This window comes from Heterodontus francisci, chromosome 16 (assembly GCF_036365525.1).
Source record: "Heterodontus francisci isolate sHetFra1 chromosome 16, sHetFra1.hap1, whole genome shotgun sequence".
Lineage (NCBI taxonomy): Eukaryota > Metazoa > Chordata > Chondrichthyes > Heterodontiformes > Heterodontidae > Heterodontus > Heterodontus francisci.
This window is the reverse complement of record NC_090386.1, coordinates 95,897,965-95,915,335: the sequence shown is the minus strand read 5'-3', so window position 1 is coordinate 95,915,335 and position 17,371 is coordinate 95,897,965. Positions and strand designations below refer to the sequence as shown.

At 44.6% G+C, this 17,371-nt stretch overlaps 1 protein-coding gene across 2 annotated transcripts in view; it reads left to right on the top strand.

The window, feature by feature from the left end:
* The first annotated feature begins 8,014 nt into the window (after window positions 1-8,014).
* The window catches only part of LOC137378387 (14-3-3 protein beta/alpha-1-like), a 46,332-nt gene continuing 36,975 nt past the window's right edge, over window positions 8,015-17,371 (top strand). Inside the window, exon 1 of one of the 2 annotated variants that reach the window (XM_068048666.1) lies at window positions 8,015-8,129. The gene's annotated coding sequence lies outside the window, so the exon portion shown is untranslated. The remainder of the gene's footprint in view (window positions 8,130-17,371) is intronic. The other variant, XM_068048667.1, reaches the window with a different exon arrangement.

Sequence of the window (17,371 nt, the reverse complement as noted above, 5' to 3'; positions counted from 1 at the left end):
AGCCAGGGCTGATTCCTTAATTTACATTATCTGATCATTTACATTTTTAGCTGGGACGAACTATGAATTATTGGGAGTAGATGGGGTTACATTTTTTGCAGTGTATTCAATTAGCTATCTCCCTCACTCCACCTCTCCAATTTTCCTCCCTCTTTCCCTGAAGATGGTATAACTCGGTGGGATATGGCTCCCTAACCAGTGGCAGGAAGGTGCTATTGGACATTTGTCCAAATCACAGAATCGCAGAATTGTTACAGCACAGAATGAGGCCGTTTGGCCAATCCTGTCCGCACTGGCTCTCTGAAAGACCAAATCCCTCAGTCCCATTCTCCTACCGTCTCCCCATAAACCTGCACATTTTTCCTTTTCATATAACTGTCTAATTACTTTTTTAATGCTTCAATTGAACCTGCCTCCACCGCGTTCTCAGGCAGTGCATGCCAGACCTTAACCACTTGCTGATTGAAAAAGTTTTTCCTCATGTCACTTTTGCTTCTCTTACCAAATACTTTAAATCTGTGCCCTCTCGTTCTCGATCCTTTCACAAGTGGGAACAGTTTCTCTCTATCTACTCTGTCCAGACCCCTCATGATTTTGAATACCTCTATCAAATCACCTCTCAGCCTTCTCTTCTGCAAGGAAAACAGTCCTAACTTCTCCAATCTATTGTCAAACTGAAATTCCTCATCCCTGGAACCATTCTTGTGAATTTTTTCTGTACTCTCTCCAATGCCCTCATGTCTTTCCTCAAGTGTGGCACCCAGAACTGGACGCAATACTCCAGCTGAGGCTGAACTAGTGTCTTATACAAGTTCAACATAACTTCCTTGCTCTTGTACTCTATGCCCCCATTGATAAAGCCCAAGACACTGTATGCTTTATTAACCTCTCTCTCAACCTGTCCTGCCACCTTCAATGACTTATGCACATATACACCCAGGTCCCTCTGCTCCTGCATTCCCTTTAGAATTGTGCCCTTTATTTTATATTGTCTGTCCATGTTCTTCCTACCAAAATGAATCACCTCACATTTCTCTGCATTAAATTTCATCTGACACCTGTCAGACAAGTTGGTGGAATTGGCTATGTCCTTTTGAAGTTCTACACTATCCTCACAGTTCACAATGCTTCCAAGTTTTGTATCACCTGCAAACTTTGAAATTGTGCCCTGTACACCAAGGTCTAGATCATTAATATATATCAGGAAAAGGCCAAATGGCCACTCTTTTTCACACCATCCTAAATGGTCAGTGTCCATGATAAATGTAACCATGAGAGCTTCAATGTCAAGTCTGATCCCATCCTCTGATTTCCTTTGCTCACTTGGAAGTGAATGAACTCCATAGGGAATACATTCCAACAGTGGTTACACTTCAAAAGTACTTCATTGGCTATAAAACGATTTGGGACATTCTGAATTGTAAAAGGCACCATATAAATGCAAGTCTTTTTTAGAACTGGCAGAGAAAGGAGGCTTTCACCCCATTATTAATGGAGTTGGATTTGAACTCACTGATTTTTTTTAAAAAAACAGTGTTCTCACTCACTGGGAAGGAGTATCCAGCATTACTTTCATTTCTGACTTTTACAGGCATGAGTTTCAAACCCTCCCTAAGCCTGGGCCTCATTTGACTTCCGACAAATTCTAATCACTGCAACAGGTTGATGTGCAAAGTAAGCATCTTTGTGATTCAACTTGTGAAGTAACCAATGCACGTTTTGCGCTTTCATATCGCACTGCGATATGCAGAGGATTAAATATAGAAGCAACAAACAAGAAAGCAGGAAATGAGACCTCAGACACTTCCCCTAAGGCAAGAAAGGGTGTGTCATATTCAAAACCCGCTGAGATCTCTGTGCTCCTCTGCATCTGGCCACTTCAACATCCCCTATTTCCATCACTCCACCATTGGCGACTGTGTTGTCAGCTGCCTGGGCCCTAAGCTCTGGAATTCTCTCCCTAAATCTCTCCACCTCTCTCTCCTCCTTTAAGACACTCCTTAAAACCTACATCTTTGGCCAAGCTATTGGTCACCAGCCCTAATATCTTTACTTGTCTCTTAATGCTCTTGTGAAGCATCTTAGGATAGTTTACTTGGTCAAAGGCACTATATAAATTCCAGTTCGTTTTTAAAGATGTTTTTATGCTTAAGATTTTTTTGTTTCAGTTTCTCAAAATCAGTGTCCATAGTAAATTTAAGCACTAATTAAGAGTTATTGATTAGATTACAAGGAGAGACTACACAAATTAGAGTTGTATTCCCTGGAATTTAGAAGGTTAAGGGGTGATTCAATCGAAGTTTTCAAGATATTAAGAGGAACAGTTAGGATAGATAAACTATTTCCACCTGTTAGGGAATCTAGGACTTGGGGACATAGTTTATAAATTAGAGTCAAACTCTCCAGGAGTAATAAAAACAAGAAATGCAGGAAATACTCAGCAGGTCTGGCAGCATCTGTGGAGAGAGAAGCAGAGTTAACGTTTCAGGTCAGTGACCCTTCTTCAGAACGAGCAAATATTAGAAATGTGAAAGGCTTTAAGCAAGTAAAGCAGGGATGGGGCAAGAGATAACAAAGGAGAAGGTGTAGATAGGACAAAGTCACAGAGAATAACCGACCAGAAGGTCATGGAGCAAAGGCAAACAATATGTTAATGGTGTGTTGAAAGACAAAGCATTAGTACAGAGAGGGTGTTAATAAGCTGCAAACAGCCACAAGTACAACATGAAAAAAAAACAGTGGGTAGGCAAACTGAACAAACTAAGATAAAATAAAATAAACACAAAAAATATATAAAAAATAAAAAAATAACTAGAAATAAAGTAAAATGGGGGGCCCGTCATGCTCTGAAATTATTGAACTCAATGTTCAGTCCGGCAGGCTGTAGTGTGCCTAATCGGTAAATGAGATGCTGTTCCTCGAGCTTGCGTTGATGTTCACTGGAATATTGCAGCAATCCCAGGACAGAGATGTGAGCATGAGAGCAGGGGGGAGTGTTGAAATGGTAAGCAAGCTTTCGGACTGAGTGGAGGTGTTCCGCAAAGCGGTCACCCAGTCTGCGTTTGGTCTCCCCAATGTAGAGGAGACCATACTGTGAGCAGCGAATACAGTATACTACATTGAAAGAAGTACAAGTAAATCGCTGCTTCACCTGAAAGGAGTGTTTGGGGCCTTGGATAGTGAGGAGAGAGGAGGTAAACGGGCAGGTATTACACCTCCTGCGATTGCAGGGGAAGGTGCCATGGGAAGGGGATGAGGTGGTGGGGATAATGGAGGAGTGGACTAGGGTGTTGCGGAGGGAACGATCCCTTTGGAATGCTGACAGGGGAAGATGCGCTTGGTAGTGGCATCACGCTGGATGTGGTGGAAATGGCAGAGAATGATCCTTTGGATATGGAGGCTGATGGGCTGGAAAGTGAGGACAAGGGGAACCCTGCTGTGGTTCTGGGAGGGAGGGGAAGGGGTGAGGGTAGAGATGCGGTAAATGGGCCGGACACAGTTGAGGGCCCTGTCAACCACAGTGGGGGCAATCCTCAGTTGAGGGAAAAGGAAGACATATCAGAAGCACCGTCATGGAAGGTAGCATCATCAGAGCAGATGCGTCGGAGACGGATCAGGAGTAAAATTAGGAAACACTCTACAAAGGCTGATTGATGCTAGATCAACTGTTAATTTGAAATCTGAGATTTATAGATTTTTGTTAACCAAAGGTATTAAGAGATATGGGGCAAAGGCAGTTATATTACTAATCAGCTACAATCTCATTGAATGGCAGAAGAGGTTCAAGAGGCTGAATTGCCTTCTCCAGTTCCTATTTCACATAATGATGCACTGTCGTGGCTTTTTTTAAATATTTGTGGGTGTCTCTGGCCAGGCCAATATTTATTGCCCTTGATGGCTAGGTCATTTTAAATGTCAACCACATTGATGTCACATGTAGGCCACACCAAGTAAGGACAGCAGGATTTCCTTCCCTAAAGGACATTAGTGAACCAGATGGGTTTTTACAACAATCAACAATGGTTTTATGGTCATCATTAGATTACTTTCTAGATTCAGAGACTCATCCAGCTTTATTAAGAGATTTCAAATTTCACCATCTGCTGTGGTGGGATTTGTACCCATGCTCCCAGTGCATTAATCTGGGCTCTAGATTACTAGCCCAGTGACAATACCAATATGCCATTACCTCCCATGCTCAATATGTTTAACTGGGCAAAGAGGTTTCTTACCAGGGTGGGAGATCAGGTGACTCATCAGTAAAAGTGAGTCTGTGCTGCTGCTGCAATGCTGTTGGGATTATTTATATTTGAGTTCAGGCAATACTGTGGAAATATGTCTCCACCAGCTCTCCCCACTCAGTCCAGGTAAAATCTCACATAACAGCAATGTGATAATGCCAAGATTATCTGTTTTTCTGATGTTGGTTGAGGGATAAATATTGTCCAGGACAACAGGAATAACTCTCCTGCTCTTCTTTGCAATAGTTGCCACAGGATCTTTTACATCCACTAGAGAGGGCAGACAGGGTCTCAGTTTAACATCTCATCCGAAAAATGGCAACTCCGACAGCGTGGTGCGTCCTCAGTTCTGCCCCTCTGACAATGCAGCATTCCCTCAGTATTGCATTGGGAATGTCATCCTGAGTTTTGTTGTCATGTCCCGCCACTAACTGTGCTTTAGCTGAAGCACACTCTTGGTTTTCGCCCTCCAGCCCCTGTCCTACTCTATTAGGGCTGATCAATGAAGGATGTAATTTGTACTAGAGAGGGTACAGAGGAAATTTACGAGGATGTTGCCAGGACTGGAAAAATGCAGCTATGAGGAAAGATTGGATAGGCTGGGGTTGTTCTCCTTGGAACAGAGGAGGCTGAGAGGAAATTTGATTGAGATGTACAAAATTGTGATAGAGTGAATGTGAAAGGTCTATTTGCTTTAGCAGAGAGGTCAGTGATTAGGGGGAATAGATTTAAAGTGATTAGAGGGGAGACAAAGAAAGGTTTTTCACCCAGAGGGTGAAAGGGTAGTTGAGGCAGAGACCCTCAACTCATTTAAAAGAAGTCTGGATATGCACCTCAAGTGCCGTAAACTGCAGGGCTACGGACCAAATACTGGAAGGTGGCATTAGAATGGGTGGATCGTTTCTTGGCCAGCACAGACACAATGGGCCAAGTGGCCTCTTTCTGTGCCTTAAACATTCTATGATTCAGGAGTATAGAAAGTGTAGGGTGTACTAAAAAAAGTAATTAGGAGAGCGAGGAGGGGACATGAAAAAACACTGGCGGGCAAGATAAAGGAAAATCCTAAGGCATCTTATAAGTATATTAAGGGCAAGAGGATAACCAGGGAAAGAGTGGAGCCCATTAGGGACCAAAGTGGTGTGTGCAGCCAGAGGACATAGGTGAGGTTTTAACTGATTACTTTACATCTGTGTTCACTATGGAGAAGGACAATGTAGACATAGAGACCAGGGAGGGGGATTGTGATATACTTGAACACATTAGCATTGAAAGGGTCACAGGGAAAACTTGCAAACTCCACACAGGCAGTACCCAGAATTGCACCCAGATCACTGGAGCTGTGAGGCTGCGGTGCTAACCACTGTGCCGCCTTTTTTTTTGCTTCTGTTTTCTTCTATAAGAGAAGCATTTTTCACAACCCATGTTGCCTGGGCTGGAGTATTTCAGCTATGAGGAAAGACTGAAAAGGCTAGGGTTGTTTTCATTACAGCAGAGAAGGATGAGGGGGGGGGGGACATGATTGAGGTGTACAAGATTATGAGGGGCATTGATCGGTTAGATAGGAAGAAACTTTTCCCTTAGCGGAGGGATCAATAACCAGTGGGCATAGATTTAAGGTAAGGCGCAGGAGGTTTAGAGGGGATTTGAGGAAATATTTTTCACCCAGAGGGTGGTTGGAATCTGGAACACACTGCCTGAAGAGATGGTAGAGGCAGGAACCCTACAGCATTTAAGAAGTAAAAGCAAAATACTGCGGATGCTGGAAATCTGAAACAAAAACAAGAAATGCTGGATTCACTCAGCAGGTCTGGCAGCATCTGTGGAAAGAGAAGCAGAGTTAACGTTTCGGGTCAGTGACCCTTCTTCGGAACTGACAAATATTAGAAAAGTCACAGATTATAAACAAGTGAGGTGGGGGTTGGGCAAGAGATAACAAAGGAGAAGGTGCCGATTGGACCAGGCCACATAGCTGACCAAAAGGTCACGGAGCAAAGGCAAACAATATGTTAATGGTGTTTTGAAAGACAAAGCATTAGTACAGATTAGGTGTGAATATACTGAATATAGAACATCAGCAAGTGCAAACCTGAAGAAAAACAACCTGAAAAAACAGTGGGTAAGCAAACTGAACAAACTAAGATGAAATGAAATAAATGCAAAAAATGTAAAAAGGAATGCAAAAAAAAGGAAGAAAAAATAACTAAAAATTACTAAAAATGAAAGTAAAGTGGGGGGCTGTCATGCTCTGAAATTATTGAACTCAATGTTCAGTCCGGCAGGCTGTAGTGTGCCTAATCGGTAGATGAGATGCTGTTCCTCGAGCTTGCGTTGATGTTCACTGGAACACTGCAGCAATCCCAGGACAGAGATGTGAGCATGAGAGCAGGGGGGAGTGTTGAAATGGCAAGCAACCGGAAGCTCAGGGTCCTGCTTGCGGACTGAGCGGAGATGTTCCGCAAAGCGGTCACCCAGTCTGCGCTTGGTCTCCCCAATGTAGAGGAGACCACACTGTGAGCAGCGAATACAGTATACTACATTGAAAGAAGTACAAGTAAATCGCTGCTTCACCTGAAAGGAGTGTTTGGGGCCTGGGATAGTGAGGAGAGAGGAGGTAAATGGGCAGGTATTACACCTCCTGCGATTGCAAGGGAAGGTGCCCTGGGACGGGGACGAGGTGGTGGGGGTAATGGAGGAGTGGACCAGGGTGTCGCGGAGGGAATGATCCCTTCGGAATGCTGACAGGGGAAGGGAGGGGAAGATGCGACTGGTAGTGGCATCACGCTGGAGGTGGCGAAAATGGCGGAGGATGATCCTTTGGATATGGAGGCTGGTGGGATGAAAAGTGAGGACAAGGGGAACCCTGTCACGGTTCTGGGAGGGAGGGGAAGGGGTGAGGGTAGAGGTGCGGGGAATGGGTTGGACACGGTTGAGGGCCCTGTCAACCACAGTGGGGGGAAATCCTCGGTTGAGGAAAAAGGAGGTCATATCAGAAGCACCGTCATGGAAGGTAGCATCATCAGAGCAGATGCGTCGGAGACGGAGAAACTGGGAGAATGGAATGGAGTCCTTACAGGGGGTAGGGTGTGAAGAAGTGTAGTCGAGGTAGCTGTGGGAGTCAGTGGGCTTATAATGGATATTGGTAGACAACCTATCCCCAGAGATGGAGACAGAGAAGTCGAGGAAGGGAAGGGAAGTGTCAGAGATGGACCATGTAAAGGTGAGAGAAGGGTGGAAATTGGAAGCAAAGTTGATAAAGTTTTCGAGTTCGGGGCGGGAGCAGGAAACGGCACCGATACAGTCATCAATGTACCGGAAAAAGAGTTGGGGGAGGGGGCCTGAGTAGGACTGGAACAAAGAATGCTCGACATATCCCACAAAAAGACAGGCATAACTAGGACCCATGCGGGTACCCATAGCGACACCTTTTACTTGAAGGAAGTGCGTGGAGTTGAAGGAGAAGTTAAGAAGTATTTAGATAAGCACTTGAAACGCCACAGCATACAAGGCTACGGGCCAAGTGCTGGAAAATGGGATTAGCATAGTTAGGTGCTTGATGGCCAGCACAGACATGATGGGCCAAAGGGCCTCTTTCTGAGCTGCATGACTCTAATTCCAGGAAAGTTTAGGGCGTAGCCTGCAGTCGCCTCCGCCCCTACTGCGCAGGCGCCCTCAGCCCAGGCCCCCGCCCCTATCTGGTTCTACGCAGGCGTACTTTGACCTGCCGGCGGGTCGCTGGTTGCCGCGGAAACGGTGACGTCCCAGCCCCTGTCGGAGCTCCCTGGAGACCCCGTGTGGAGCCGTTGCCCGGGCGACCCGAAGGGCGGAAGCGGAAAGAAGCGGACGGCGGGAGAGCGAGTGCAGGAGTGGCAGAGATCGGCAATACCGTGAGTGAGTGAAGGAGGGAGCGGACGGGGGGCGGCGGGGAAGGCCCGGGCTTCGCGCTTAAAGCCCGCCGGTTGAGGGCTTCCGGGTAACAACAGGCCTGGACAACACCTGGCAGAATCTGGCCTCAGGCAAATGCGGGAATGTGTATAATAAAAAAAGAAAAAGACTTGCATTTCCATAGCGCCTTTCACGACCACGGTGTCTCAAAGCGCTTTGCAATCAGTGAAGTCGTTTTGTAGTGTGGTCACTGTTGAACATAAGAATTAGTGGGAGGCCATTCAGCCCCTTGAGCCTGTACCACCATTTCATAAGATCACTGCTGATCTTCTACCTCAACTCCACCTTCCAGTTCTATCTTCATATCCGAAAAGCATTCGATAAAGTGCTACTACACAGCAGACTTGTGAGCAAAGTTATAACTCATGGAATAAAAGGGACAGTAGCAACATGGATATGAAATTGGATGAGTGACAGGAAACAAAGAGTAGTGGCTAATGGATGTTTTTTGGGCTGGAGGAAGGTTTGTAGTGGAGTTCCTCAGGGGTCAGTGTTGGGACCCTTGCTTTTCCTGATGTATTAATGACCTAGGCTTTGGTGTACAGGGCACAATTTCAACATTTGTGGATGATAGATTTGGGTACGTTGTGAACTGTGAGGAGGATAGTGTAGAACTTCAAAAAGACATAGACAAGTTGCTGGAATGGTCGGACAAGTGGCAGATGAAATTTAATGCAGAGACATGTGAAGTGATTTATTTTGTTAGAAGGATGCTGAGAGACAAAAAAAATAAAATGTATAATTCTAAAGAGGGTTGCAGGAGCAGAGGAACCTGGGTCTAAAGGTGCAGAAGCATTGAAGGTGACAGGACAGGCTGAGCATGGTTAATAAAGCATACAGTATCCTAGGTTTCTTAGTTTAGTTTAGAGATACAGCACTGAAACAGGCCCTTCGGCCCACCGAGTCTGTGCCGACCATCAACCACCCATTTATACTAATCCTACACCAATCCTATATTCCTATCACATCCCCACCTGTCCCTATATATTTCCCTACCACCTACCTATACTAGGGGCAATTTATAATGGCCAATTAACCTATCAACCTGCAAGTCTTTGGCATGTGGGAGGAAACCGGAGCACCTGGAGGAAACCCACGCAGACACAGGGAGAACTTGCAAACTCCGCACAGGCAGTACCCAGAATTGAACCCGGGTCCCTGAAGCTGTGAGGCTGCAGTGCTAACCACTGTGCCGCCCCATAGGGGCATAGTGTACAAAAGCAACAAAGTTATGTTAACCTTGTATAGAACACTGGTTCGCTCACAACTGGAGTATTGTGTCTGGTTCTGGGCAGCACACTTTAGGAAAGATATGAAGGCATTAGAGAGAGTGCAGAAAAGATTCCTAAGAATGGTTCCAGGAATGAGGAAATTCACTTACATGGATAGATTAGAGAAGTTGGGACTGTATTCCTTGGAGAAGAGAAGGTTGAAAGATTTGATAGAGGTGTTCAAAATCATGAGGGATCTGGACAGAGTAGATGGGAAAAACTGTTACCACTGGTGGAAGGATTGAGAATTAGAGGGCACAGATTTAAGGTAATTGACAAAAGAACCAATGGCATCATGAGGAAAAACTTTTCCACCCAGAGGGTGGTTAGGATCTGGAATGCATTAAAGGCCTGCTCGGGTCTGCAAGGACTAAGGGACACAGAGTGAAGGTTTTGGGCAAGAGATGCAGGGGGAATGTGAGGAAGAACTTTTTTACACTGTAGGTGGTAATGACCTGGAACTCACTGCCTACGAGGGTGGTGGAAGCGGAGACAATCAATGACCTCAAAAGGAAATTGACTCGAGCCCATCAGAACCACATCCAACCTGACCCGCCCCGAGTCCTTCCATTTTTTCCCATGCCCGACCCAAACCGAGTTTCCGTTTTTCACTTTGTTCCTGATCTGCACAAGCTTAGAATAACTGTAACAAAACCACCTTTCTATTCCAAAAATTAAATCAACAGTAGAGCCACTTACCTGTGATAAGCATGTCTGGCCCGGCCCAACCCGAGCCCGAATGCCGGAACTGCAACCCAACCCAAACCTGACATGTCATTGGGTCCCGTCGGGTTTGGGTCGGGTAGCTGGCCTTTAGAATGCACTGCCTGAGAGTGTGGTGGAGGCAGGTTCAATCAAGGCATTCAAGAGGGAATTGTATTGTTATCTGCAAAGGAAGAATGTGCAGGGCTACGGGGAGAAGGCGGGGGAGTGGTACTAGGTAAATTGCTCTTTCGGAGAACCAGCACAGACACGACTGGCAGAATAGTCGCCTCCTGTGCTGTAACAATTCTGTGATATCCTTGACTTCCCTTAGTACCCAAAAATCTATTGATCTTAGTCCTGAATGTACTTAACAACTGAGCATCGACAACTGTCTAGGGTAGAATTCCAAAGATTCACAACCCTTTGTGTGAAGAAATATCTCCTCATCTCAGTCATAGTCATTTATTTACAACACAAAAGGATGCCACTCTGCCCATTGAGTCCGTGTCTGCTCTCCACGGAACTATCCAGTCAGTCCCACTCCCCTGCTCGATCCCTGAAAGTTTAATTCCTTCAAGTGGCTATACAATTTCCTTTTGAGGTCATTGATTGTCTCTGCTTCCACCACCCTCGTAGGCAGCGAGTTCCAGGTCATTACCACCTGCAGTATAAAAACGTTTTTCCTCCCATTCTCCCTGCATCTCTTGCCCAGAACCTTCACTCTGTGTCCCTTAGTCCTTGTACCATTAGTTAATGGGAACAGTTTTTGCTTGTCCAACTTATCCAAGCCTGTCATGATCTTGTACACCTCTATTAAATCTCCCCTCAATCTCCTTTGCTCCAAGGAGAACAACCCCAACTTTTCCAACCTAACCTTGTAACTAAAATCCCCCACCCCTGGAACCATTGTGGTAAATCTCCTCTGCACCCTCTCTAGGACCCTCACATCCTTCCTAAAGTATGGTGACCAGAACTGGATGCAGTACTCCAGTTGGGGCCTATCCAGAGCTTTAGAAAGGTTCAGCATAACTTCTTTGCTTTTGTACTTGATGTCTCTATTTATGAAGCCCAAGATCCCATATCCCACATCCCAGAGTATTGAAAGAGGTGGCTGTAGAGGTATTGGATGTGTTGGTGGTCATTTTCTAAAATTCTGTAGATTTTGGCACGGTTCCTGCAGATTGGAAGGTAGCAAATATAACCCCACTATCTAGGAAAGGAGCGAGAGATTAAACGGAACTTCAGACCTGTTAACGTGACATCAGTAGTAGGGAAAGTAATAGAATCTATTATAAAGGATGTGATAACTGGACACTTAGAAAATAATAGTAGGATTGGGCAGAATCCACATGGATTTATGGAAGGGAAATCACATTTGACAAACCTGTTGGAGTTTTTTGAGGATGTAGCTAGCAGAATAGATTATGGGGAACTAGTGGATGTGGTGTATTTGGATTTTCAGAAGGTTTTCGATGAGGTCCCACACAGGAGGTTAGTAAACAAAATCAGAGCACATGGGATTGGGGGTAATATACTGGCATGGATTGACAATTGGTTAACGGACAGAAAATAGAATAAATAGGAATAAATTCACAGGTTGGCAAGTTTGCTAATGACACAAAACTAGGTGGGAATGTGAGTTGTGAGGAGGATGCAAAGAGGCTTCAAATAGATTTGGACAGACTTAAGTGAGTGGGCAAGAACATGGCAGATGGAATATAATGTGGAAAAAGGTGAAGTTGTCCACATTGGTAGGAAAAACAGAAATACACAGCATTTCTTAAATGGTGAGAGATTGGGAAGTGTTGATGTCCAACATGACCTGGGTGTCCTTATTCATAAGTCACTGAAAGATAACATGCCGTTGCAGCAAGCAATTAGGTAGGCAAATGTTTATTGGCCTTAATTGCAAGAGGATTTGAGTACAGGAGTAAAGTAGTCTTGTTGAAATTGTATAAAGCCTTGGTGAGACCGCACCTGGAGTATTGTGTACAGTTTTGGTCTCCTCACCCAACTTGCCGTACAGGGAGTGCAACAAAGGTTCACCAGACTGGTTTCTGGGATGGCAGGATTGTCCTATGAGGAGACTGGGCCTATATTCTCTAGAGTTTAGAAGAATGAGAGGTGATCTCATTGAAGCATACAAAATTCTTATGGGGCCTGACAGGGTGGATGCAGGAAGGATGATTCCCCTGGTTGGGGTGGGGGAGGTGTCTAGAACCAGGGGACACAGTCTCTGAATAAGGGATAGGCCATTTTGGACAGAGATGAGGAATTTCTTCACTCAGAGGGTGGTGAATCTTTGGAATTCTCTACCCCGAGAGGGCTGTGGAGACTCAGTCATTGAGTATATTCAAGACAGAGATCGATAGATTTCTAGATATTAAAGATATCAAGGGATATGGGGATAGTGTGGGAAAATGACATTGAGTCGAAGATCAGCTATGATCTAGTCGAATGATAGATGGAGCAGGCTCGAGGGACCGAATGGCCTATTCCTCATATTTTCTGTGTTCCTATTAAAGGCCGGCTTGGTACTGCAAATGAAACCTGACCCGAGCCCGACAGAACCGCATCCAGCCCAAGTCCTTTCATTTTTTCCCACGCCCACCTCGACCACCGGAATGTTCAGTTAACCTAGTTTCTTTTTTCATTTTTTAAGCTTGTTCAGATAAGCAACAAAAACTGTAACTGGACTTGAAAGGTTGTTTAAAAAGTACATTAAGATTGGAGCCACGTACCGGAGGTGGCGATAGAATGTGTCTGACCCAACCCGAGCCTGAATGCCGGATCTGAAAGAGTGACCCAACCCGTCATCGGCTTCAGGTCGGGGAGCCATGCTCTAGTTCCTATGCTTTGTTAACCACTCTCCCAATATATCCTTCCACCTTCAAATGCTCAACTCCTTGCTCTGAGACAGTGACCCTGTCAGCCAGGGGAAGCATTTTCTCAGCTTCTGCCCTTAAGAATTTTATATCTTTCCATTAGATCACCTCTCATTCTTCTAAATGATGGAACTGGAGTAATAGGACAGCAACAGGGAAAGACTGGGAAAAGATTAAAGTAATAGTGGAGTAACTGGGAGAGACCTTGGGGATAATGAGGAGAGACTGGACTAATGGAGTACTGGGCAAACATTGGAGTAATGCGAAAAAGTTGGATAGACTGGAGTAGACAGAAAGACTTGATAATAGTGCAGTAATACAGGGAGAGGCTGGAGCAATAATGGAGTAACACAATGAGAGTGGAGTAATACAAAATCACAATACTCCAGATGCTAGAAATATGAAACAAAAACAGAAAATAGAGAGAAAAACAAGAGTTAATGTTTCAGGTCTGTGACCTTTCATCAGAACTGGCAAAAGTTGTAAATGTAATGGGTTTTGAGCAAGTGAAATGGTGGGATGGGAAGATCTGTGATAGGGTGGAGGGCAGGACTGATTAAATGACAAAAGGTTTCATGGTACAGAGCCAAAGGGAGTGGTAATGGGACAAGTAAAGAAACAAAAGATGTGTCTGGATGAGGTGTAAATGGCAGGATAGCAGCTGTCCAAACACAAAGTAAAGGGATTAAGAAAGAAACAAAGGCTGGGGCAAAGAGGAAAAACAACCAGGGCTGAGGTTATGATTTAAAATTGTTGAACTCAATGTCGAATCCAGAAGGCTGTAAAGTACCCAGTTGAGAAATGAGCTGCTATTCCTTGAGCTTCACTGGAACACTGCAGCAGGCCAGGGGACAGAAAGGGTAGAGTTGGAGCAAGGTGGAGAATTGAAATGACAAGAGATGGGAAGCTTGGGGTTGTGCTTGCGGACTGAACAGGGGTGTTTCGCAAAGCGGTCACCCAGTCTGCGTTTGGTCTCCCCAATGTAGAGGAGAACATATTGTGAGCAGTATACTAAATTGAAAGATGTACAAGTAAATTGCTGTTTCACTTGGAAGGAATGTTTGGGGTCTTGGGCGGTGAGAAGGGAGGAGTTAAAAGGGCAGTTGTTGCATCTCCTGCATTTGCATGGGGGGGTGGGAGGTGTTGGGAGAGTGGAGTAATAGTCCAGGAAGACTGAAGTAATAGTTTTCTACACAGAGACTGGAGTAATGCAGCAACTTGGCGATGGGTGGAGTAATAATGCAGTCATACTCCAGTACCATTGCGAGACTGGATTAATAATGTAGGAATTTAAGAGGAGAGTTAGAGTGCTCCAAAAACATGGGTATACTGGAGTAACACCACATTCATATGAGAGACTGGAGTAATCGTGCAGCAATACAAAGGAGACTGCAGCAGTTGTACAATAAAACGGGGCAAGAGTAGTAATAATGTGAGAACATTGGAAAGAGTGATACAATAAGACAAGAATGTAAGGTGAGTGCATTCAACATGCAAAAGAAAGTCTAGGGAGACTATATATAATATATGAACATACAAATTAGGAGCAGGAGTAGGCCACTCGGCCCCTCGAGCCTGCTCTGCCATTCAATAAGTTCATGGCTGAACTGATTTCTCCACATTACCACCTACCCTTGCTTATCAAGAATCTATCTACCTCTGCCTCAAACCCATTCAAAGACTGCTCCCACCTCCTTTTCAGGAAGAGAGTTCCAAAGACTCACTGCCCTCTGAGAGAAAAAAATTCTCCTCATGCTTTAAATGGGCGACCCCTTATTTTTAAACAGTGACCCGTGGTTCTAGATTCTCCCACAAGGGGAAACATCCTTTCCACATCTGTGTAAGTGCAGCAGTAAGCAGAGTCTGCAGTAGTGGCACAGAAATGAAGATTGAGATGAGAGTAATAGCACAGTTTTGTTTTATTCAGCAGATGTGGGCATCACTGGCAATGCCAGCATTTATTGCCAATCGTAATTGCCCTTGAGAAGGTGGTGAGCACCCTTCTTGAACTGCTGTGTTCATGTGGTGTAGGCACACCCGCAGTGATGTTGGGGAGGGAGTTCCAGGATTTTGACCCAGTGATGATGAAGTAACAGTGATATATTTCCAGTTCACGATGGTGTGTGACTTGCAGGTGGTGGTGTTCCTATGCGTCTGCTGCCCTTGTTCGATAGAGGTTGCAGGTTTGGAAGGTGCTGTTGAAGCGCTAGCGAGTTGCTGCAGTGTATCTTACAGCTGGTACACACTGCTGCCATTGTGTCGTTGGTGGGAGCAAATGTTTTAAGATGGTGGATGGGGTGCTGATCAAGCGGACTGCATTGTCCTGGATGGTGTTGAGCTTCTTGAGTGTTGTTGGAGCTGCACTCATCCAGGTGAGTGAAGAGTATTCCATCACACTCCTGACTTGTTCCTTGTAGATGGTGGAAACACTTTGGAGGGTCAGGAGTTGAGTCACTCATTGCACAATATCCAGCCTCTGACCTCTTCTTGCAGCTGCAGTATTTATGTGGCTCATCCAGTTAAGTTTCTGATATCATGGGAATTGTGCAGTTGCACGGGGAGACTAGAATAACAGCATGGTACATCAAATGAGACAAATAAAATAAGATAGTGAGACAGCAAACTGAAGTGATGGTGTAGGAATAGAATGAGACTGGTGTAATAGCAGCAGCATGTATGAGATTCAGATAATAGTGTAGTAATATGAGGTGACTTACCTAATAGCACAGTAAATAAGGGAGAGTGGAATAGGAGTGTAGTAACATTGCTTGATGGTATAGTGAGAAAGTCTGGAGTATTACCCAGTAACATGTTACAAAAACATTTGTACATGCAAATACATTTGTATAGTGCTTTTCATGATTGCCCAGATGTTTCAAAGTGCTTTACAGCCAATGAAATACTTTTGAAGTGTGGTCACTGTTTTAATGTAGGGAAAGCACCAGCCAATTTCCATACAGCAAGATCCCACAAACAGCAATGTGATAATGACAAGATAATCATTTTTTTGTGATGTTGATTAAGGGATAAATATTGGCCAGGACATGGGATAAACTCCCCTGCTCTTTGAATAGCATCATGAGATCTTGTATGTCCAGATGGGGCCTCAGTTTAACATTTCGTCTGAAAGTTGCACCTCTGACAGTGCAGCGCTCCCTCAGTGCTGCACTGGAGCGTCAGCATTGATTTTTGTGTTCGAGTCCTGGAGTGGCACTTGAACCTGGAATCTTATGACTCAGAGGCTAGAGTGCCACCCACTGAACCACACCTGACATTTAAGAAGGAACATTAGCAGTAAGCAATAATATAGGAGGAGGCATTAAGAGGTGAGACTGGAGTGATAGCCCGGTGGCATGGGGTGAGACTGGAGTAATGCAATAACATACGATACTGGTGTGATAGTGTAGTAAAATGAGGAAGAACAAAGGACTTGCATTTATATAGCATCTTTCACAACTTTGGGAAGTCCAGAAACGTTTTGCAGCGTGGAGTCTGGGAGATGCACGCTAAGCTTTGTTTATTCAAAGTTGTTTAATTCACATTATCTGATAATGCAAATTTGTGCACTAAGTTCCCACTTTGTTGTTTATGTTGCTGAATTCAAACTATTGCATAATTATTTTAATGCAAATTATGATTTCTCAGAGATAGACTATAAAGGGATAATTGGTCAACAGCTGTCAAATTGTTTGGAATCTATTGCACAGAAACAGGCAATTCTGCGAACAATTTCATGCTGGTGTTTGTACTACACACACCCCCCCCACTATAATGACCTTTCCCCACCCAGACCCTGGAAATCTCTATTCCCTACACCCCATGGATGCATCAAGTCTCCTGTTCAACTTATCTATGCTCGCTGCTCCAATCACTCCATGTGGCAGTGAGTTCCACATTCTTGCCACTCACCGTGTAAAGAAATTTATCCCAAATTCTCTATTTTGTCTGTCAGTGTCTATCTTATAATCTATTCTCTATCGTCTGGGCTCACCCACAAGTGAAAACAGTTTCTCCACATCTTCCCCATCGACCCCATTCATAATTTTCAAGACTTCTATCAGGTCTCTTTTCCAGAGAAAAGAGCCCCTGGCTGATCAGATGTTCCCCTGTTAGTTGGATCCTCTCAATTCTGGTAATGTTCTTGTACTTTCTCCAATGTCTCAGTGTCAAGTGACTAGTACAGCTGTATGAAAGTGCTTCTAAGTTGGTTTACATCACTACCCATGCCAATGACAGACCTGGTCAGTTTGAACAATTTATCAACAACGCCGCCTTGTATTTATATGGGACCTTGAACATGAAATGTGTATTGCCGAAAACAGAGACA